Source organism: Embiotoca jacksoni, unplaced genomic scaffold (genome assembly GCF_022577435.1).
Source record: "Embiotoca jacksoni isolate LCO1_2020_lvr unplaced genomic scaffold, fEmbJac1.0.p SCAF_34, whole genome shotgun sequence".
Lineage (NCBI taxonomy): Eukaryota > Metazoa > Chordata > Actinopteri > Embiotocidae > Embiotoca > Embiotoca jacksoni.
The window spans coordinates 835,857-860,856 of NW_027185386.1; the positions used below are offsets into that span (position 1 = coordinate 835,857).

Genomic DNA, 25,000 nt, shown 5'->3' on the forward strand with positions numbered 1-25,000 from the left:
TAACCACTGCTCCCACAGCGGCAAGTCAATAATGTATATTTCTATTAATTTAATTTAATAAAGTTACGAGAATTCAGTTATTTTCAACGGTTGTTTCAGATCATTCATCTCACGTGTGACTGTCTGAGTTCGGTCACAACAACACGTCCCTGCAAATGTTTCACAATGAAAGCCTTTTGAGGAATTAGAGGTTTCTGTCAAATAAAACGCTAATAAAACTAATAGACACTAATAAGGATAATAAAACAATAGGGGGCTTTTAATATGAAATAATACAGTGAGTGTTGAGTTTTTATTACCGTGTAATGCAGTCATTTTGATGGTGCAAAAAGCAGCGGATCATAACAGGTCTTCAGGTTGATGTCGTCAATCAATTATTGAATCTCAAATGTAATTAAAACAAACTTGGCCACTCCATTTGTTTTGAGCAGCTCTCTTCAATGATACGCTTTAGATCTTCAAACACTAAAAACATGTAAATGAATTTTAACCGGATCAAGTCGTTCGGGTGCACGACATCATCTTCCCCTAACTTTAATGAAGTAGTTATTATAAAAGAAGGTATTTCAACCAAAACCTAACCAAGTCGTTTTTGAGCCCAAACCAAATTTAAACTGAAGCATTTGTAGATCAAAAAACTGATTTATTTCCCCAAGAGCTAATTTTGGAGGTTTTGAAAGGCACAGACGTACGAATGTTTTCCTGCAATTAGACGCTTCTGAACAGAAAATCCTTCCAGGTGTCACCTAAATTGAACAAAGTGTCTCTTAAAAGTAAAAAAAAAACTAAAACAAATATTCACAGACTGAAAACTCAGGAAAATTCTCAACATGTGAGATTCTCCAAAATGTAAAATTCAATAAGTGTGCGTTTCCATGAGCTCTTCATGTAGGTGAATAAATTGGCTTCCTGAATGCAGAAACTCACATCAACACTAGAAACATAAATCCGCGGTATGCTGCGAGGCCTTATTCTATAATACAAAGAGATGGAAAAAATATATACAGCTGCAACCACGGGCATTTTATATTATTAATCATTATTTGTCAACAAAGAAAGACAATCTACCAGAAACGTCATTATTTTTCTTATCAAATACAGACACAGAATTCACATAAATGCCCGTATACAGTATGGAAGCCGAGCACAGAGTCTCCCAGGCCACCGAGGAGACGAGGAGACGAGGAGACGAGGAGACGTGGAGACGTGGAGACGTAGAGACAGGTGCACAATGCGCTTTCTGTCTTATTGCTTTGCTGTTGCTCTTTTCAGAGAGAGGAAGCGAGAGGAAAGGTAGCTGTGCTAATAAGTTCACTTCTATCCATCGGCTGCACTTGGTACGACAAGGGTTACTCCTCTGTGTGCCCCGACGTCACTCTGCTACCCAATTACCACATTTACACACATATTCACATTCATTTATATTCAGGGTAGAATTTTAAATGCTCTCCATTAAATTCATAAAAGATGGATTGTCTTTTTTAAAACCAAGCGTGATCTCCTCACCTTTTATACATTGTTATCTGTACATTAAAAAGCGCGAACGTTATACGGCGAGGGACAGAAATGAGCTGTCTCACTCTGGAAACTGTCAAACCACAGCTTTAATAATAAAAAAATTAAATTAAATAGGAAATGTCAGTGAGACTAAGCAGAGAAAAAACAACACTGCTGCTGAAATAAACCATTAACAGTAAGGATGCAAAAACTTTTTAAATAGAAGCATCAGCAAAAACTTGGCTGGAGTATAACTTACCAAATTTCTCTGCTATTTCTACCAAAAAATACTTCAGATGAACGAGCACGAGCCTGTGTTCCTTTCTCACGCTGTTTTCAGTCATTGTTAGTGGATCATTAAAAAGTAGAAGTCATTGATGTTAATGTAGTTCAGTGTATATTTCATGCTATAAGCTGCGCGTAGCTGTCTTCTTATAATATATATTAAATATATGACATGAAAAAAGGCTACAATTTCAACTTATATAACTTCTGGGTGACATTTCCAGCATTTACTCCCTGAAGAACCCCAGTTGAGATAGTGGTGGCCGCCGAGTGCCTGCAGACGTACATCTCTGTTTGGCTGCTGGCACCTAAATGCCAAACCTCCACGCTCGCACCACTGAAGTGGTAACGACTGCAAAAAAAAAGTTGCAGCCACAAACTGATAACCAGACAACTGTGAATGGGTGTTATCGTGTGTATTCATCAGCGAGTCAGCATTTTGAATCGAGATCAGTTCATTACCGGCACACACACACACACACACACACACACACACACACACACACACACACACACACACACACACACACACACACACACACACACACACGGGGGCTCACAGGGAAAGTCAGCAGTGTGAGAATTTAATCCGAACTCCCGCGACACCATTAAGATAACACCCACAAAATAACTGCCGGTGTTGGTAAAGGTGACAAAACCCTGCGTGTCACCCTCCAAATCCAAGCCTCCACTAATTCATGTTAAGGTTACGTGTGTTCTCCTCAATATTCGTCGCGGCGCCGAGCCTTTTGGAGGGTCATCAGATGGTGCCGGGACCGCGGTCGCCTCTGAAAATAGGAAATGCCAGGCAGATAAAGCTGCTAGACGACCACAAACACACACACACACTGACATTTCAGGTCTGCGCAGTGAATCTGGGACCGTAACCAACAGTTATGCTCTGAATCCAAGCCGTCCTAATTCATCTCCCTCTCTTTCACTCCCGCCGCCATCAAACTTTCAGCCCTTAAAAAACCTCATCTCCTTCGTCCATTCTGAAATGATTCATGTTAACTGTTCTGCACGTGGGATTTTTTTTTTTTTGTCTTGTCTAAATGGGCCTTTTGGTGGCGGCTGCCTTTTATGTGGAGACCCCCTCTGAGATTATCACTCCTGCTAATGAAGTCATTTGAGTCAGGCAGCCACATTCCAATCTTTGAGCAGCCAATCAAAAGCGCCGGAGAGACTTTCTCTGCTCTGGCAGATGCCAAGATGGTGGCAACAAGCGACAGTGATGGACTGAGGGACGGAGGCAGATAAAAAGAGGACGAAAAAAACAAAAACAGACAAGTCAGACAGTGTTAATCTTTAAAAAGACAATGCTGAATACAGAAGCATATAATAAATAGTGGTACTACATGAACATAGTGAGTAAGAGACAGTGATCAAGGAGAAGTGCAACGAAGGAACGCAAGCATGCATAAAATGAGACGGTGACAGGACCTGCCATTTTTGTTACATGGAATAATGCAACCAAAGGAAGATTGAAAGCAAAGAATCTCCAGACAGACAGCAAACAAGGACACTAAAACCAATCCAGTTATAACTTTGGATAAGCAACAAGGACTTATCCAGATGGACTATTTCCCTCTGATGCATTCAAGCCGCAACAAACGGTGACGTCACCCCGTTGGTTTGTGAGCGACCCTTATGAAGCCTTTTGGCCGTTGCCATCTTGTTAGTTCAAAGCATGGAGCAGGAAGTGACCATATTTGGACAAGCTGGGGGGGAGGGGGGGAGTGAGCGGTGCAATCTGACTGATCTGATTGGAATGCCTTTGTCCCGCCCACCGATAGCCGTAACCTGACTGCACCATAGGCCTGTCAATCAAACAGATTGACAAAAACAGGAAACACGGCTTTTTAAAGCTTATTTTCTAATTAATGACGGCCAGAAAATCAGAAAACTAAGAAGAAGGAGTGACTTTCGCAAACAAAACCAAAATAACTTGTTTATTGACTTAGAATTTTATGAGACTAGTTGAATGGGAGTCTATGGAGCCGGAGGATTTTTTTGGAGCCTCTAGTGGCACTCGGTGGTATTGCAGCTGAAGACACTTCTGCATCGGAACCATTTTACAGACCTGAAGCTACGAACTCTTTTATAAACAGTCTACGGATGCATTCAAAGAATTGTAGTTCTGACACCAAAATATTGAGTGTGGTCAGAAAGCTTTGCATTTTAGATGAATTCCCTCCAGTTATTTTTAGGAGAGCTGGACCAGAGTATAATTTTAAAAAGCTTTATACATCCTGATGTGGTCGCTCGTTGTCGCCAAAATATTTGTAACAATTTCAGAAGCCTTCACATGGAAGGAAGAAAATCAGACATAGTTACGGAAGGAAGAAAGAACAATAAGAGACAAGGGAGGAAAAAAGAAATTGCTGCTGGGCAATAAACAAGCATGAACCTGTCCTGTCACGTGGCACATCTACAGTAGATTGAACAGGGTGTCAGTATGTCATCAAACTGAATTTGGGCTCCCTGAAGAGGTGCCGTATTTCAGTCAGCTCATCGGTATCTGGCAGGATGTGCCCCGAAAATGCCAAAATCTCAAAATCACTGCACCCACTTGATAAACTAATGATTGATTGGTTAGTTGCCGGTGCACGAATGTACATTTTCACCAGTTTTCATCTTAACAACCACTAGACGATTCCAAAATGATAAACTTTAACACCTCTCTGCCTGTGTATTTCTAAAAAAACAACTGAATATGGGCGACCAACCGGAGGAGATCTCCCTGTTGTGATATTTACAATAAGTTGTTTCCACTTAATTCAACACTTTGAAAGTGGCATCTCACATTAAAAGCTGTCAGGGAACACACCTGCTGTGGAAAACAGAACAAAATGTCAGGACAAATTTATTCTCCTACATCGGAGTAATTTGTCTGGATTTAATGAACACAGACTGTGAAAGACTGCAGGATTTAGTAATGAATCCGGGCAGGTAGAGAAACAGCAGGGCTTCAGTGGACGTTTCAATCCACGCCAAGCAGTATAGCTATGGTATGTCATATTAAATGAACTCTACTGGAAGAAAACAAATTTAATAAATAAAATAAAAAAAAAATAAAAAAAAATATATATATACGGTGTCAATGAAAAACTAAATGAAAAATATTGCCTCAAATAACCATGGAAATTAGAACTAAGCTGTTGGATATGTGAAAAACTGCCAATCAATATTGCGCATCCCACAGGTATCAATGTGTTATCTCCTGTTTACGCATTTCACTCAACTTTTATGATGAAGCATACGAGTTTGGCTGAACTCCATTTAAACTAGATCTGAAGAAAAAAAAAAAAAAAAATACAAACAACCAGACAAGGCACACTGAGCAAACTAATTCGCATCCAAGCACGCCATTGGAAAGGCAGCGACGGTCCACCTGGTGTCCTCGAATGACCACAATTTACCGCACGGCCGACAGCTAACACTGACAGCCTGCAGACTCATGAGAAAACACAAGACGGACTGATAGAAAAAAAAAAGAAATAGGGAGGGAGGGAGGGAAGCTAGAAACCAAACCAAGAAAGAAAAGTAAATGAAAATACAGGACATAAAAAGCCGACCGAGTCAAGAGTCAAGACGTGTGACTTATCAAAAGGAAGCCCTACCGGATGAAAAATTATACATAAAATATAAAAAGCAGCCCTACTGCGCAGGAGCTCAGAGAGATGAGGGAGGAGGAATAAGTGGAGGGGAGCCGCAGGGTTGCCGCGGCAACAGAAATTAGATCCTGGGATAACAGGAGCAATGAGGGAATGTGTGGGACGACCCAGGTGAGACACACCGAGAGGGGAACAACAGAGACAGAAGAAGAGATGAAGAGACGAATAACGGAACTGCCTCCATCTAACAATGTGACGAATAAAACGCTGCGATGTGTTTTCTTTTTAAATCTTAAAAAGAAAAAGAGTACGTACCAGCTGATTTAACATGATACGAGGAAATCATGAACAGTGTGACATCATCAAAAATGCACACACTTACTGTGGATATTAAAGCAGGATTATTGGAACTGTATGGAGACCAAGATATTTATGGTGTTCAAATTATCACAACTTCCACGTCCAGTTATTAATGAAGTCAATTTTATTTGTATAGCCCCTCGTCACAGTGAATCCGGGTTTCTCGACGCCCACACGACAGAAATAAACCAAAAACGATGTCTTCCAACCTCAGACCCATCACTGGAGGAAAAACCTCCCACAAAACTTCATTAAGAAAATATATGATAAACAGTACAGGCGATGATCTTTATTACAATGTGATCAGTTTTGTAAAAGCTCCCCCCCCCCCCCCCCCCCCACCCCCCACACACACACACACACACACACACACACACCCACCACACTACCCCATCTTACCACAGCTGACAAGCTCGACTTCAGCTGTGAGCACTTATCGAGCACCTTTCTCGGGCTGCTTGCACGTTGCCAAGAGACAGATAATACCAACTGGAGGCTGGCAGTTTATAAGGTCTGAGTGTTAAGACCGTAAATGTCAATATTGGTCCCAAAGGAAGGAATAATTAAGGCGTAAAGATCTAAAAGGCTTGTCACATATGGCCGGCCAGCTGTCACATCTGTCTGTTCATATTCACGCCGCTAACAACCAGGCCTATACTAAAGCAGCAGCAGAGGATGTAATGGCTGAGCATTAAATGTCAGCAGACTGAGCTACAGTATAACTAAAAAGGCACATGCAAGAAAGCACACTGAATGAGGAGAAGCCTGGCATTTAAAACAATACACAAGCTCCACTTCTCATTTTAGACACTCACTCCCGAGTGGGTTGTCTGGGAGAGATCTACTCCCCACGGTCGTACTTCACACATCCCCAGTGCTCAGTGTTGTGGGAAGCAGCTCTGCACTGTACTGCAGACTTCATGCAGGATGTCAGAGCAGCAAGTTTCACCTTTTGCAGGCAGCGGGGTGACAATCCTTCAACTGGAGGACCTTCAGGGGCAAACCGGTGCCAAACATCTGCCCTGCTGGAACAGGACTTGTTTACTTGGAGCCTAATAGTTTCAAACAGATTACATAATGTGCCAAATAAAACACCTCAACAGAATAAACAGATCAAAACCAAATAAAGATTCGAGCACTTGGATCAAAAGAAAAATTGTTAAGGATGAAACTGATTACTTCCTGAAAGCGTTCTTTCTACACATTCCCTCAATGTTGATGTAAATGCGAGAGGTTGAACATTTCTCCTCTATGTAAAAAGAAAAAAAAGAAAAAAGATGGCGGCTTCCGAGCTGAACTGATTTGCTTGTACGCGCTGCCTTTGTTGTTAAGTTAGTGAGACGTTAGAATAAAAATATCTGGATGGGAGCCAATCAGAAGCAGACTAGAGGCAGGTCTTCTTAGAAAGCATGTAGGGAAAAGAAATAAGGTGATCAAACATGATGTTTTCATCACGTCAAACAGATTTTCTGATTAAATGCATGAACACCAGATCAAATCAGACAACATCTGGGATTTTGAGGATTTTTTTTATGATTGTTATGGTGGCGGCCTTTCCAAAAAATAGCAAGATAGTTTGCAGAGTTTTATGTGATTTTATTGCCGTAGAATTGCAGTAATTAGATAAATTTGCAAGTCTAGAAAAAAAAAGGAAGTTTTTCTACTCACTTCCATCTTTTCTGGTTGTTCCGGCTTCTCTGGTCAGGCAGCTTGTGTTTGTTTGGATGACAAAGACCAGAGCTTTGGACGAGAGGAGCAGCTCAAGAGCCTCGCTCACTATAAATAAGGAGTTATTCTTGTTGATAACGGGAGTTTGCAAAGGCTCCCATAATACCCTCAGAAGAGCTTTTACGAAGGACTCTTTTTTTCCGGGAAAATCTCGTAAATTTTTCAAAATTGCAAGCTGTGCAAATATTGCCTCAATTTGCATTAATTGCAACCGATTTCCAGGAGGGTCTGACTTCTCATGTAAATGTAAAATCTTCAATCAGAATGAAAAAAAGGGAGCATGTAACCGCGAGGAATGACACGAAACTACTTGCCTTTCAGCATCAGTTTGTTTTAGTTCCTAAAGCTGCCTACATACTGGAAATGGAACCATTTTTGCAACCTTTTGCAGACATTTCAGTAACGACTTTCCAAGCAAGGCGTGTGCAACTTACACCTCAAAGACGTGTCATCTTCCTGCTTTCTTTTACCACAATATGTCCCCGATCTTAACCAAGCAGCCCACGTTGTCTAAATTGACCTGCACCTTAACAATAGAGTTTTCTGACTGTAACGCCTCAGTCATACGGAACTTTTTTGACCGCACTGACAAACAGCCCATTTTGATATGTAATCATGCTGCTCACAGGTCATTCACCTGACTGCCCGCTGTGCCAAAGAGAAAGAGAGTTTCTATGTTGGGATAATAGAGGCATCTCTTTCATGGCCTTTACAAACCTTAGTCAGCTTGTTTTTGGTCCAAATCAGAGAACAGATGTTTCTTTGTTGCATTCATGCAATGCCTACTTTATGATACCCACAGACGATTTTCAATTCAGCCGTAATTTATCAACAAAAGCCATGAGGGAGGCCAATTATTCACAACAAATCCGGTTGCAGTCCATGTCCACTTTAGCGCGGCTCTGCGGGCTTGTGGTCTTGGCTCATTGTTTGAGCTTTAACACATCGTGGTGCTCCTTCAGAGTTTAGAAAGTGTCTATGTAATGAAAATGCATTTTACTGCATCTTGACTGCATGTTTGCCCTTGGTTCATTTTGTTATGCTTGGCTTTTCAAGCATGAGTAAGTACCAGGTATCAGATGACAACATTTGTCTCCTGATAGCTGTATAACTGCATCCCAGGGTCACTTCTTGTAGATGAAAGTCTGACTCCACAGCAAATTGCCTTCACAGTTCACTCAAAGTCCACCTCTGCAGACCTCTCCGTATGTTGTTGGTTTTTTTAATACTTAAAAGCCTCTGCTCTCACCTTGAGTATCTAAACGAGAGGAGCAAAATACGCTTCTTCAAATCTGACTGGTGTAAACGCACCGTGGCTTGGAACATCACGGGAACAGATCTAGTGAGCGGGGGGGCTTTAGTGTACACTAATCATACGAAGCATGTCCCTGGGATCTCTGCTGTGCCCGAGTTTGCAAATGTGCACGACGACGCCGAGTGGCTTGTGTGTGTGGCAGGCAGCTGGTGGCGGCGGTGAGTGACAGGTCAGGTGAGTGACAGGTCAGGTGAGCGCCGTGATCTTCTCAGGCGTTAAGATCCGGCTCCTCTGACCGATCTGAAGTGGCTTCAATTAACTGAAGCATCCAAGTGTGAGGGGAGGGGACTCAGGGAGCACGGGCCACCGACAAGCCTCCGGACAGATCTTTTTTTTTTGGTGTGGGGGGGGGGGGGGTGGTTAAGATGAGTGGAGCACCTTCTGGCAGGTCCTCTAATGCTCCACCAACTCCAACCTTTCTCCATCTCCTCTTAGCTAATTACTAAGTATCCATATGGAGACACTTGTCACTGTGATCACAGTAAATTGGCTGTAACTGCGAGGGTCAGCAAGGACTGTTTCACTCACATTTCAGTCCCTCCAGGGTTTCGCTGAGTTTCTTTTTTTGATTGTTGCGATCAAAAATGCTTAATTTTGCAGTGGAATTTCTCAAAAATTGCGATGTGATTTGCAGAGTTTTAGGCAACTTTTTTGTGGTCAAATTGCGGTAATTAGAAAATAATGCAAGTGGAGGAGGGGGGGGGGGAATCGATTTTTGAAAGCTCTACCTGATAAACAGTGATGTGTAATCAGTTCCTGTGATAATACACCACAAGGCTCAAAGTTACAAAACACAACCTGATAAGAAAAAGAGTTATATAGCTTTTGGTGTTGAAAAAGAGGAGGACAACTGTGCTCATGATAAATGAGGAATTATTTGTGTTTTTGAGTAATACTTTCAATGCAGCTTCTATTTACAACACTTTTTTGCAAAAAAATTGCGAGAATTTAATAGAATTGCAAACTCCTGCAAATATCATGGAAATTGCTTGACTTTGCGTCAGTTATTGCGATCGCAAGATTGCGATTTCCTGAAGGGACTGACATATACAGGCATTCACACAGGATGCACTCGTCAACTGTGAGCTTCACGAGTAGAAAATAAATTAAGTTGCAACCAGGAAATCCAATATCACCGGCACGACTTCACATGCATCCGCAAAACCGTACTGGTGTTGATTTTTCAAGATGCTCTGTCTGCATCATAATACAGAAAGGAGGTGATTAAAATAACCCAGCATTCCTCAACAAATCCTACACAGAGATTCAATTTCCATGGATCTGCGCAGCGACACTGATGTCAGAAGACACTGCAGCCAAAGTGTTAGTTTCACTTTGAATATACGAAAGTAGAACGCACTCCAAACAAGTAGGGAAAGAGGGAGAATGGGATGTAAACAGTGTCCTGGATGCTTCTCTTATCTCTACATTAACGCCGAGCAGTGTTTTAAGTTTCCACTGAAAGGAAGGATTCACTTTGTACAGCAGACAGACCTGCGAACGCCATCCGGCTAATTAATCACATCAATAATGCATCTATCATTTATTATTTTTCTCCTCTCAGCACACGCAACAATATGTCTTATAGCCTCCAACTGAGCAGCGTGTGCTGTTTTACACTGCAGCGTTTGTTCTTGCTGTTCTTGCTAGTTTTTCATTACCTAATTAACATGGGAAAGTTTTTTTTGGTGGGGAAAAGGCATGAAACACACAGGCGCACATAATTCCCCCTAAAGGATATATTTTTGTGTTTTTTTGTTTGGTCTCCCATGTTACAACATCCTCTGTGCCTCCGCCCTCATTTCCCCTTCCAAAAAAAAATAAAACCTGATCTCCTTCCTTTTTTCCTCATTTTTCAGTCTTTTATTAGAACTAGGGTGCAATTTCCACTTTTAAATGACGGCTGAATACTACCTGAATCTTCTTACGCAGCTGCCATTTATATGATCAAGTGTCTGCTGCATCCTCTGTTCTCGTGCTACTTGGTATTCTTTCACTCGCAGCCTTTAGATCTTCTGTCACCTTCATTGTTTTTGAAGGTTTGTGTTTTCTATTCAAACCATCTGCCTTATTTCTCATTCCGGACCATCTATTTCCTCGCACCTCACTGTTTGGTTCAAAGGTAGCCATCTGAGAATACTGTAGGTGTTGGTTTCTTGAAAAGCTAAACAAAATGTAGTTTGCTTGAGAACAAATGTCTGAAACTATAACTTACAAACTTTTTTTTTTTTTTACATCATGTCCACAGCAAAAAAAAAAAAAAAAGAGCACCAAACAACTGTAGACTTTTAAGGACAACTAAAGTCATTTACAGTTAAAAAGAAGAAGGCACTTCAAACTTAAAGGTCCCATATTGTAGAAATTCAGATTTCCATTGTTTTCTTTTTTTGATTGTAGCTCAGGTCAAAGTGCTTATGAATAATGTGAAAGTGTCAAAAAACTCAGCCCATGTTCAGCAACTGTTTCATTAGGAAGAGCTGTTTGGTTCCTTGTAGGTTTGTGATGTCACAAACTCACACTAATGTCATATGTCCGCCCTCATTATTATAGGAGTTACAGGTTAGTTCAAAACGCTTCATTTATTAGTGTCACCAACAGTTTGAGGCCTTGTGGTTTATGTGGTTTAAAACTCTCCCACTGCCTGCAGACACTGTGTTAGGTCAAAGTGATGATATAAATGTGGTAATATACAAGAATGAAATTGACTCTAACATCCCCTTTTCCAGCACCCCTCCTCCTCCCCCACCCACAGTATACTTGCAATTTTCCAATATTGGTACAGACCAGTGTACCCCCCTCCCTCTCCTCCCCCAGATCCTCACCCCATTTGGTACTCACCTAGATCAAAGTCCCCTTCACATCTGTTCCACTTGCTGCCGCCATAACTAGCCAGCTGGACTGTGTCCGTCAGGGTCCTGTCGCTCGTCTGTAGGTGTGTCTGTTCTGCGTGTCCGTCCACAGCCGGAGCTTCTTGGCGAGCTGCAAAAACACAAACAGGAAAAAAAAGAATCAACAAGACTGTAGTTGTGAGAGCGAGCGTGGGTGTGAGCCAGAGCCTTATCATATTCTTGCAAGAGACTCCTTGTCAAGTTGACTGTTTGTGTGCGCATCTGTTACGTAGGAGACTTGAATGCAGGATTTTTTTTTTTTTGGAGACTGAGTGAGTGTGTGTGTGTGTGTGTGTGTGTGTGTGTGTGTGTGTGTGTGTGTGTGTGTGTGTGTGTGTGTGTGTGTGTGTGTGTGACAAGATATTTACAAAGACACATGTTTTATGAAAGCTGCAGTGAGGTTTTACAATGGCAAGGCAGAACAAAGTGGGACAGGGGGCCGTCCTTAATGCAATTACACACTGCTTTAAAAAAAAAAAAAAACCACACTAATCCAAAGACACACTGTATCTGGACGCCATCCAAACAAGCAAACTGAAGAGTCACAGGTGTGAACGGAGCCGGAAAAGCAAATCTCATTCCCACAAACTCAAACAGCAATAACATTCAAAGCACACAAAAAAAAAAATCTTTGTGGGAAGTAATTCAAATGTACGCGCTTGTATGTTAATGTGATGTATGAAGGGAGCCCCCCCCACACACACACAGAGACCCCAATAACACGACAACCATGTGACGCAACAGACCCACGGTGGCACTCTGCCCCAGCGTGGAGGTCTGCTCTGGCAGGCTCATTAAAAAAGCCTCCCCAAGTCGAATTCTCTTCCAAATACCACCTCTACCTAAATAAACATGACCGAGGACGCTTACTCATCCTTCACACGCCTGCCAACCACAGATGCACAGGATTTCACAGAGCAGGCTGCCTTGTGTTTGGCCGAACCATTATTCGGAAAGAAAAAAAAATAAGCTCTGTGGATTGTAACAAAATGCTTCAAGATAAACAGCCACAGAGATGCTCTCTGGGCTCGTAATGCAGCCGATCCATAAAGAAGCCTGACATTTAAGGTATTTAACCTTGAAAAAGATGGTTTCTTTTTTTTTTTAACACCCAGATCATAAAAAGCACAAAGCTGCATTTTAAACACGAGGATGAATGATATGAAACTACGGCGAAAGGAACAGAAACAGTCACATTTGAGTCACATTAGCCTCAGAAGGGACATAAATCGCGGCGCTAACTAAAACACTAAACGCAGACTTATATTTGGCCCAGAAACGCTGCTCAGAGAATAGGCTACTTTTTTTTAGGGTTCTTTGTATTCATGACAAGTTCCTGAACTGCCTGTGGGCTTTTACCTCAGAGAGGGAAAAAGATGATCTGCATGAATGAATGAAATATCTTAAGATCCGTATGTTTACACATATATACCAAGGAAATGTCAATCGGATGCAAAATACAAAGGTTGAGCCCTGAAAGAAATGTCAGAAAGGTAGCCGGGCTCTGTGATGCGTGTGGGACCGGCGCCGTTTGATCAATAGCTCACCTGAAATGAATACGTGATCGTTTTCTCCGGCTCCACCAAGCAGATGTGTGCTCCAAACGCCACAAACAAAATAGACGCGGATCGATACGCCTCATTTCAAAAGTCTATTTCACACCAGCATACTTTGGTGAAACGTTTTCAACTGGCAAAGTGGGAACCGACCGACCAGCAACACTACAGCAAGACACAACAGGAGATTTTGTGGTTTTTCATTTGTGATGTTTAGGAGTCATATTTGAGACTGGGACCCCTTATCAGTTTCCACCATTACAGAATGAGATATGTAGCTTCATATTATTCCACGAGGCTACAGAGCATTAATCAGCCCCGCCATGATATCACGGGACAGTTTTCGTGGTTGGTGCAATCAAAAATGTTTGATTTCGCAGCAGCTTTTCTCAAAAATTCTGATGTGAGTTTTATGTTTTGATTATTTTACAGCACTAGCTAAGAAAAGAAACATATTTATAATCACTTCATGTGATAATAAGCATACTGCACATTACTGAAATTGCTGTGAATGTCTTTGTTCGCATCTTTTTTTCATTTTGTGGATTTAAACAAACAAATTACAGAAAAAGAATAAGTGATAAAAGTGGCTTTACAAAACAGACAGTCTGTGACTGTAATACTGAATACTGAATGCAGAGATGATATTTTATGTAAAACTAAGTGCTTTAAATGCTTTTTATATTCTTAATTTACCTCGTGCAGTGTAAACAAAAACAAAGTGCAAAATACAATTGTACAAGTGTATAAAACTCCTGTAATTTAATCCACCCTGTATGATTATAGTGATGCAGAGAATAAGTAGCCTAACTCCCATAATAAAACCATATTTCCCATAAACCCCGTCCCTTCCAGTTTTGCTGTGCTTTCATTCAACAGGCTTGTGGTTTGTTGTGATGATGAAAGAAGTTGAAGACCCGTGCTGACGGGGAGTTATTTTGTTGATAAAGCAAATTTTATTTTGAAAGTCTTACTTCATGCAAAGTGTTATACTTTTATTGCGCAAGAGATTGCTGCAATTGTTGCTAAATATGAAAATATTGTGGTTGAATTTGCATTTATTACTGCGATTGCAAGATTGTGATTTCATGATTACGAGCTGGAAAGCGACTAGTTTGAGTTTATCGTTTCCTCTTTTGGAGCAAGTTTTTCTGATTACATTTTCAGTTCTTACGTCGTGTCATTTTCCCCATCAGGAATAAAAAAAAAGTGACTCGCTGGTGAACATTGTGGAACATTTAGCAGCTACAGAGTCAAAGAGTTTCCTCAGGAGTTGGTGAAGACTCAACTGGAGGTAAACAGAGAGTGAACACTGGACTTTATATATTCATAGTACAGAGGCACGAGTCTATTGAATGCTAATGTTGCTCCGTGTCACCTGGATGACAAATGTTTGTTAATAAGTTCCTCATATTACCTTAAAAGATGATCATCTGTTTTGTGTTTACAGCTTGTTTCCACAAGTAGCTAAAAAAAAAAAAAAAAAAGTTATTGCAGGTGTAAATAATTATGTTCTTATCTGTCTCTTCTTTCTGCTTTGATGCAAACATGATAAAGTAACAACACGACTTCATCTCTGTCTTCTCTTTCCACTCTTTGAACTAAAAATGGTGATTGTCTACAATATGTGTCTCCTACATCCCCACCAGTCAGAGGTGTGACACCGAGGTTGGGACCACAGGAAATGAAGAATGACCCGGAGCTTGTTACAACCCTACCAACAATTTGGGTAACCACGATGGGACTCGGTCTTTGTGTTCTTGGTCCCGCGTCGTTTGCTTTGCTGTGACTGCAGCAGTCTCAAGTGGTCAGTTACGACAGGAAGCAAAAACAATAGACAATCCAACCAGTCGGGCCACCGAGGCCTGACCGGTCGACCCGAGAAATGAGACAGCGTGGCCTGTCTGGGAAAAAGAAATAGTCAAGGAGTGGCAAGACAGGGAGATGGGAAACAAACCAAAAAAAATAAACTACAAGAGAGGGGAAAATAGAAAGCAGAAAAATGAAAAGCCGACAAGCCACAAGAGGAGGAGGCAGGATGAAAGATAGGTCGATGTACAACAGGCTAATGAAATGGAGTGAGAAAGATGGAGAAGAGAGAAGAAGCCTCAAACAATAGTCAAGAAAGAGAGGAACAAATAGGAGACACTCGAGGGATGGAAGACAAATTAAGCAGAGGGCAGTGAGGGGCAGAGAGAGATGGGGGGTAGCCTGGAAAAAAGAAAGAACATGTCCGATTCAATTCCTCTCTCAAAAAGAAGAGAGAGTTAAGGAGGACGGAGAAAGATTTGCTCCTCTCGGTGTCAGAGCTACTAAAACCTGCAAAGACTTAAAAGACCAATATGTAGAAAGGAATAAAAACGCCTGTGTGTGTGTGGGGGGGGGGGGGGGGGGGGGGGGTACATCAAGCGCTCGACTACATTCAAAAAGGAGCCACAGAGGGAGAATGACTGACACAATTAAGAGCATAACTGTCATCGCAGCCAATCAACCCAGATCCACCCACCACGCACAGGCACGGAGCAATAGACCCATCACCAGCAGGGATGAAGGCCTGCTAATTCCCCCCCACACCCTCCACACCCGCCCTCAGCCATCCCGTGTCTGTTAATGCCGAGGCTTAAAGGCTACAGCAACGAAAAACATGAGACACATGTACAAGAATTCGCCCTATCACAACACGTTTCCTGTCTCATTTGCATCCCGAGAGAAAAGCTGACATTTAAACATAATCCTGCTGACATGCAAACTAAGTGCAGCCAATTCTGTAACCTCACGTGTTACAGAAAAAAGAGAGAAAAAAGAAAGAAAGATGTGTGAATCTGAAACCAATCACAGGTGGATGCAATAAAATACAAACCAAATTTAATGAGCTCTCAAGCTCCTCCACGCTGACATTTCCTCCATCTTTTACAACTATCATTCACCCCCCCACCTCCATTTTTCTTTTCTTCCTCCACCTCCCCTCCCCTCGCTTCGTTGTTTTTTTTTTCATTCGAAACCCACTTCTCTGCCTCCATCTTTTTCTCTCTCCATCCAAAACAACAGCCATTCCAGAAAGAGGGCCATCAATCTTCTTCAATGATACCGGAGTGTGAGAGAGTGCCAAGGCTACAGCAGATTACTATCTCTGCTTACCTCCACTCAACACTGGATAACATATAGAAGGAGAGGACCGATGGAGAGGCAGCGAGGGGTCGAGAGCCGAGTCAGAGAAACAATCTTAGATAGCAGGCGGGCACATTAGATCTTAAAAGCCTCAAACAAACTTCCAGCCCTGTCGACAGCGGAGGTTCGTCAAGGAAAGAAACACAGCAGCTGAATTTAAAAAGCTTAATCCTAACTGGCAACTCCAAACCAACCCGTGGTTTATTTCCACAGCGAGCCGTACTAATAGAAAGACATGAGATAGACTTCCACTTCTGAGGACGATTTCCAATGCATTGCTCATTATTATCCACTTTCCATCACTTACTTACATTATAATTTTAAATTATCTAATATCTGAGTCTGTAAAATGTAAAACAAAAAAAAAGTTCCCAAAGTCCAACCAATGTCTTCAACAATCAAATGTTCATCTTTCTGCTCGATAAATGTCCGAAACAACTAACTGACACATCCCAAAATGTTACTACTTAATTATGCATCTTTAATAACCAGTAAATATGTTTTATGTTTAAAGTTTAATGGTCTAGTGTTCAGTTTATTTTATAACTGATGGTTTTATGACTTGTGTTCTTTCTGTCTGTGCTGAAATATAAAAGAGGAGTCCAAAACAAATGTTCCCATCAGGACAAATATTAGTTATATAATAAATAGTGTTGAGCTTGATCTCCTCCGGCAGGTCAGCTGGTCACTAGTTAAGGTTAATGAAGTGCTCTCGGTAAGCTGATGTCTGCACTCGAACAAAGAGGATTCATAATGGAAGAATCTTCTCTGTAACAATCATGACTGAGTTCAACTTTCAACTTGGTAGTTTTAAACCAGGACTTTCACTATTCGGTGTTTCAAACGTGGTTCAATTTGTCAAACAGCCTTCATCGAGTTCGGGGCAGTCGTGACGGTCAACGCTTCATCACAGTGAGAACTTTATGAAGAAAAGAAAAAGGTTTTAGTGGGAGATTTGTTAGCATCAGAGATTTATGAAACTCACATAAAAAAAAAGGAAGGGTGGAGGGGTGGAGGGGTGGAAGGGTGGAAGGGTCGAGGGGTGGAGGGGTGGAGGGGTGGAGAGGTGGAGGGGCGGAGGGGTGGAGTGGTGGAAGGGTCGAGGGGTGGAGGGGTGGAGGGGTGGAAGGTTGGAAGGGTCGAGGGGTGGAGGGGTGGAGCGGTGGAGGGGTGGAAGGGTGGAAGGGTCGAGGGGTGGAGGGGTGGAGGGGTGGAGAGGTGGAGGGGTGGAGTGGTGGAAGGGTCGAGGGGTGGAGGGGTGGAAGGGTGGAGGGGTGGAGGGGTAGAAGGGTCGAGGGGTGGAGGGGTGGAGGGGTGGAAGGTTGGAAGGGTCGAGGGGTGGAGGGGTGGAGCGGTGGAGGGGTGGAGGGGTGGAGAGGTGGAGAGGTGGAAGGGTCGAGGGGTGGAGGGGTGGAGGGGTGGAAGGGTCGAGGGGTGGAGAGGTGGAGGGGTGGAGGGGTGGAAGGTTGGAAGGGTCGAGGGGTGGAGGGGTGGAGGGGTGGAGGGGTGGAGCGGTGGAGGGGTGGAGGGGTGGAGAGGTGGAAGGTTGGAAGGGTCGAGGGGTGGAGGGGTGGAGCGGTGGAGGGGTGGAGGGGTGGAGAGGTGGAAGGGTCGAGGGGTGGAGGGGTGGAAGGGTGGAGGGGTGGAAGGGTGTTGTTGAGCACTGTCAACATGCTGCGAGCGGTTCCGTCACCATCATTGAATGTTGTTCCCTCAGTGCTGACAGTCTGACCCAGGGAGGTCACTTGAGATCACCTGAGGTCACTTGAGATCACCTGAGATCACCTGAGATCACCTGAGGTCACCTGAGGTCACCTGAGATCACTTGAGATCACCTGAGGTCACCTGAGGTCACCTGAGATCACTTGAGATCACCTGATCCGCCCTCCTCGGTCTCTGACCTCCATTGAACGCCACTCAAAACACCTTCCCGGCATTTCCAAGAGTTTGACATCAGATCTAATCTGATGCGCTCTGAGCTCAAGATTCAAGTCAATGATGAAAACACAAGAACGTGTGTTACTCAGGTGCTGATGATCAAACAAACTAATTTGTTATAGTTACTCATGAAAGTACACCCCCCCCTCCGACCCCCCCACCCCATCACTGTGCTCCGCTCGAGCGCAACAGAAACCGTCTCTGAAGTTTTTGATCGCACCTCGTAACGGCAAAGAAGCCAAACACTTCCACCCGCTGCTTCTCAGATGTGCCGAGTTGAGCAGACGTGCTGTGATCATCCAATTTGCATCGCTTTCTGCAGTTTTATTCTTTCTTACCTCAGTCGAATAAAAACAAATGTTCAAATCTGGAATGAGAAGTGACAGCGCGAGTGATGACCTGCTCCGAAAGGATTGACGACCATCCTGTCAGCATGTATGTGAGTAAACAGAGAGAAGGTGGAGAACGTGATGGAGCAGCTGATGCTTATTTACTCGAAAAATGGTGCAAGCAAACAGTTGTTGGTGCATATGTGAATGTGTGTGTGTGTGTGTGTGTGTGTGTGTGTGTGTGTGTGTGTGTGTGTGTGTGTGTGTGTGTGTGTTACATAAAGTGCGAGAACCTTAAATTTGCAACTTGATGATATTTAAAGACTCCTGAAAGTCATGTGTGAACGTGTGTGTGACGAAGCATTGACGCTCGCAAAGGTGGAAAACCCAGAGCTGTGACCTTGCAGCTGATTTTAACGAGCCGCCTTACTGGTGCAGTGGCAATAATCCACACACACACACACACACACACACACACACACACACACACACACACACACACACACACACTGGGCATCACCAGTAAATCTGAGGCCAAGTGTGTATTTGTGAGGAAAGCCCACGAGCGAGAGAGACATGGGTTTACATGGCAAAGTGTGCAAGAGGGATTTTGCATAGAAAATTCTCTTTTTTTAGCAGCGTGGTGCAGCGAAAGCTCCGTGATCTCTCACTACTTATACACCACGGTCTTCTCAAGCAGCGTGCAGGCATGTTCAATCCAAGGACACAGGACCACCAAGCCAGCTCTCACAGCTACGTCCACAATTGAGCATGATGGGGCTAATCGCTATGCCGCTTTCTCACCGCGGAGGACCTACATGGGGGAATTTTGTCAGGCATAATAAACTCTCCTTGCGTTGTCACAGCACTGTTGAGGAGGAAGGTTAAACTTAGTGCAGTCTGTAAAGCTGTCCCTCTGCAGCAGCAGCCGTCTCTGACCGGGGATCAGCGTCCTGCGGCTCCTGCTGGGCCTCTGGGCCACACGGCAAGCGAGTCGGAGGAGGCAGCGGTGGGGCTCAGCCAGGCGCTAAAGACTTTGACACTAACATAATCACTGATAATTGATTCAGCTGGTGAGGAAGGTTTTAACATTAAAGGATAAAAACGGCGGCGGAGGTGGCGGCGCAGCGATCGGGGGCTTAATGCGAGCCGATGGGGCCGACGCCACCTGTCACACTCCGTCCAATCACACGGGGAGACAAGATTCTGAAGACACGCACACATCAAGTCATCATCAGCCCCGGACCCGCTCGGCAACCCTCAAAGGAGCTTTGATCAGCGGCGGACCAAAAGAAAGCAAGAGGGGGCATGGAGGCCAAGGGCGGGGGGAGGGGAGAAGGATGAGGAGGAGGATGAGGAGGAGGAGGAGGAGGAGGAGGAGGAGGATGGGAAGACAGAAGACGGGCGTCCTTTGCAACAGCAGGATGACGGCCCTGAAATATGACATGACAGAACAGAAACACTGGACTGAAGAAATATATTAAAAAACAACTACAAACTCCAGTTAATGCAGCTATAAGTTAATATATAAGTTCATCTATTTGTTATTATCTCTGCTCGTTTCATAGTTTGCAATAATCAAAACGAAGCAGCAACCAGATGATGTAGCAACTCGGAAAATGTTATTATCTTTTAATAAAACCACTTTATATTACAGTAATCTACCGATCGCTTAACTGCTAAACACTAACAAGTCCGAGGTTTCGTTCTTTGGAGGATCTAAACGCATTTTGAACCTGGTTGACCTGTGATCTGAGCAGCACCCTGCTTCTTCACATGGATTCAACACGGCACCACCTTCACGAGTCACGCTCACAGCCGTGTTATTAACGTGTAATGGAGACGCATGAGGTGAGTCCAGCAGCGGGGACCGGAGGGAACTGATGAAGATGGAGGGCTGATAGATTGGCCAGCCTCCACCTCCACCCTGTCCCCTCCACCCCCCTCCTGCAGGAAAGCTGTGTGTGTGTGTGTGTGTGTGTGTGTGTGTGTGTGTGTGTGTGTGTGTGTGTGTGTGTGTGTGTGTGTGTGTCTGTGTGTGTGCATGAGAAGCAGTATGGACGCCTGCTAGACTGGAACTGACAACATTAAGTGGCGGAGCAACTGTTTTCATGAACACGGGAGGCCGAGAGCTCAGAGGAGCAGGAAGGTCTTTATTATGTCACCGCAAAAAGGAGCCGCTCAACTCTATCCGTCCTCCATAATGGCACCGGCACGCTCACCTTCCCAAATTAACGCCCCCAAACAAACAGCACGAGACAGACACACAAAGATGCATTTCAAACACACGTATGTTGAAAACGGCCGGTGGGAGATGTTTAACAGAAAACCACAGGAGCTCCTTCAGAGGGAGACGACACGGGTCAGAGAAGTAAGAGAGGAACGAAGAAATAAGAGCTGGAGAAAGCTGCAGGCGTGGAGGCAGCAGGGGGGGAGGAAGAAGAGGAAGACCGGGGTGACGAGAGAGTGAGAAAATGTAAATGAGAAGCTGCCAAGCAAAAGAGAGGAAAAAGGAAAAACGTGAGAGATTACTAAAGGAACACTGCTGGAAGAGAATCTGAAGAGCAGAACAAAGCTGACAATGGGAAAAAAAAAGTGTGGCAAGGGGATGCTGGGGGGGAGGGGGGGCACAGGAGGAAACAGCAAAGCAAGAGACATGACGAGTATTTGTGTCACGCAGCCTTCTCGCTGGTAAAACGTGCTTTCTTTCTACTTCAGATCCCTTCAACACGTCGGTGCAGCCGGCCGGGACATCGCAGGGACACATGTCCTGAGACCAGAGGGGGACAGGTAGGAAACACAGAGGGACAGGGATTATATAAGGACAGGAGACGGTCCCTCGAGAGCACACCCATGGCATCTGTTTGTCACAAGCCAGGACCATAAGGAGGAGGAGGAAGAGGAGGAAGAGGAGGAGGAGGCGGTGGAGGAGGAGGAGGAAGATGAGGAGGAGGAGGAGGAGGAGGAGGTGTGGGCAGCAGAGAGGCTGCTTCTTCTCTTCTCGGTCTCTGTCCTCCACCAGCAGCTGGAGGCGAAACTCCAGCTCCGGCAGCGAGCCACCAGGGGGAGCGAGGAGGAGGCCTTGGGAACGGGGTCGTCCTCAATCAGTGAACACAACAAAAACTTCGGGGACGCACATCTGCATCATTAGCAGACGATCCCAGAGTCCCTCGATGTGTCCCTCGCTGCAACCACACACCCCTCAGACAAATGTGTCCGCCACCGTCCCCCCGTGCACAATCATCCTCTCTGCACAATCGCCACGGAGCCATGTCAGCCTCCTCCTCATGAATATTCATCTGCCTCATTAACACTCAAGTGGGGAAACGCAGCATATTGCAAGAGACTCCCGTTACTTGGAGAGAGGAAGACGAGCTGGTGACTGTACAGGAAGCGAAGGGGAAGACACAGAGAGTAAGAGGCAAACTTCTTTTTTTTTTTTTTCTTTTTTTTTTTTCTTTTTAATCTCAAGAGCAGAAGAGGGGTAAAAATGTCCTATATTGTTCCGGGAGCTGATACGCTCCCGTTGCTTTTCCTTATGAAGCCAGATAGGGCAGGATGAGAGCAGCGTCAGCAGCAGGGACGGCACAGCGGGAGGACCGGCTGGGAATTACAGACCGTTTTACCCCGTAAATCCTCCAGCAAGGAAAGGCTTTTAAAACAGCTGCAATTTCTTCCCCCGAATGTCTGACTGTTCACAGTAACTGCTAAATTGTAGGGATGCGTGAATACACCTCAACGCAGGCTGCAGCTGTACTGACATTCTCTCTCTCTCTCACACACACACACACACACACCCCCACACACACACACACACACACACACACACACACACACACACACACACACCCTCCATCCTTGTTCAGGAACAAAACACACTTTACAGACGCACAAAGCCGGGCTGTCTCGTACACAAACAGCGAGTCTGTCAGTCCACTCGGTCACACTCTTTTCTCTCTGAGCCACTTCCTAACAGACACACACACCAAACACAAACTACCACACAAGAAGAGAGAGGATTATTTTCTCTTTATGTTGTAATGCCAGTGAATCTCTTAACGGGAACTGCCAACAGGGGAAATCTTGCATCGTGCAGCTGTGTCCTGAGAGACACTCTGGAAACTAGAAACAGAAGACTCTTATTTTCCTTGACTTTCCTCTCTGTGGCTTTGGTGGCAGAAACAGCTGGCCAGTCTGGGAGGAAGAGGAGGAGGAGGAGGAGGAGGAAGAAGAGACGAGGCAAAGTGGAGCGACGCCCAAATAATTTTTGCCCCACCAAAGTCACCGGGTCCTTTAAAGGACAGACAGAAACCCGTGGTACCATAATTGGACCGGGTCTCTGGAAATCAATACTGCTGCTTACATGAGGGGCTCCACCGAAGCTATTTCATATTCCACCTTCTATACGCACTTCTGACAAAAAACAACCCTTCAATTTCACAACAGTATGAACTATCGATTACACAGCCACGATTTTTTTTTTTTTTACTCCTCCTCCGCCTCCTCCTGTCATAACCCCCCCCCCCCCTATTGGAGGTGTTTTCTATTGGAGGTGAGGGGTTGAAGAGGTCGTCATGTATAAACTTCATAATTCAAATCCCTTACAAGCTCTTTGTAGGAGAAAAGTTGTATCCAATGGCAACATGAATCTAAAAGCGTGTCATGAAATTCTTTAAGTATCTGTCAGATGTAATAAAAGAGCTTCTTCCTCACAAAGAGAAAACCACTGCTCTTATTTTGTTCAGTCAGGCGCATTCACCAAATTTTAAGTTTAAATCAGGGGTCTTTTTATTCCTCTGAGAGCCACTTTGACAAAGTGAAAATTACATTTATTCAAATAGCTGAGCTCCACCAAACCAGCTGAATCAGCTGCTTTTACGTGAACAAATAACAAACTGACAGCTCGCAAGCCTGATTTAAATTGTAGGTGTTTTATGTTTAAAGATGTAAATCCTGAAACATGTAAACATAGAACAAATTAAGCCAGAGCTGCATTTCTTCAATTAAATAATAAAGAGTTATATTATTTGGGGTTGTAAGTTACAGTATTTTCAATGGCAATCAACTTATAGTTATAGTTATTTTCTTAAACTATAGACTAATTGTTTCAAGTTTGCAGACACCAACGTGTCAAAGCGGTCCAAAATAAATTGTCATTCAGCTCTATTATTGTCCTTGTTATTATTTTGTGAAATGCTATATGATTGCAATTTATAAGAAACACCCTATTACAGTATACCACAACATAAACACCTGCATACAACAACTATCCTTGTAGAAACCATAGTGGGTTCTTTAGCTTCAAACGTCTAAACTAGTTTATTTCCTGGACACAATGTAGTTTTCATCACTTCCTTTGACCCTTTTAGTTGGACTGGACTTCGCTTCACTTTTGGATAGAACACATAATTCCCACTGTCTTCAACATTTTACCTAAAATCCTTGTGAAATGCCAAATTAGACCATATTTCAGCCTCGTCTTAGATCCGGTAATCAAACTACTCGGACGGGTTACAGTTTTTCCACGATTAAATGTCAGAGAATATCAGCAAAACTTGATTTGACTTTTGGGCAGCGACACTTTTAAACCAACTGTGTTGTCTTTAATTCATATTCAGATGGCTTCCCCGGGTCATGAGTTTTGCTGAGCAGCCTGGCTGAGACCAGGGACCTGGCCGCTTCACATTACAGGTCCAAAGTCAGCACGCATGCATGATTTAAATACATCTAAATGGCAGATGGCGAGAGACCTGGCTCGTGCCTGGCTTCATGACAGAAGCGGTAATGTAGGAGAAGCAGAGGATGAGGCAGCGTATTAAGAGTGAGGAATGGCTTGGCTTGTCTTTAAGATGACTTTTCCTCTTAAAACATTCACTTCATCTGTGTCGCTCCCTGCTCCCCTACTTGTTATTGGAAAATAACTCCGTGCAAGAACGCTGGAAAACCATTCGATGCCGGGAGCTGTCTGCATCAGTCACACGCTGACACACACATACACAGAAAACACATCTCATCCTCCATATCCCAAACAGCCGATAGCACTGGCAGGCATTTGCGACCCCAATCCATATTTCAATTTCCCTCCTCTCATGCAAACTAATTCAATACTTGTTGCCTTCCCTCACAAGCGATCACAACGTGAGAAATGAGCTTCTTCTCATGTTGCATCTATAAAAGGCCCAATCAGAGGCGTTTCTAAGTGGCCTCCCGCCTACAGCAATTATGTCTTAGTAGGCCTGCAACACACCAGCAGATCCTTGGAGTGACATCGCAGGATGGGAAATCTGTGAGATATTCACACCAGTGTCAAACAAAAAGC

General features: G+C 43.9%; 1 protein-coding gene across 1 annotated transcript in view; it reads right to left on the reverse strand.

Annotated features, from left to right (window-relative positions):
* The window catches only part of spop (speckle type BTB/POZ protein), a 98,627-nt gene that overhangs the window by 65,404 nt on the left and 8,223 nt on the right, over positions 1-25,000 (reverse strand). Inside the window, exon 2 of the mRNA XM_069165349.1 lies at positions 11,641-11,781. The gene's annotated coding sequence lies outside the window, so the exon portion shown is untranslated. The remainder of the gene's footprint in view (positions 1-11,640; positions 11,782-25,000) is intronic.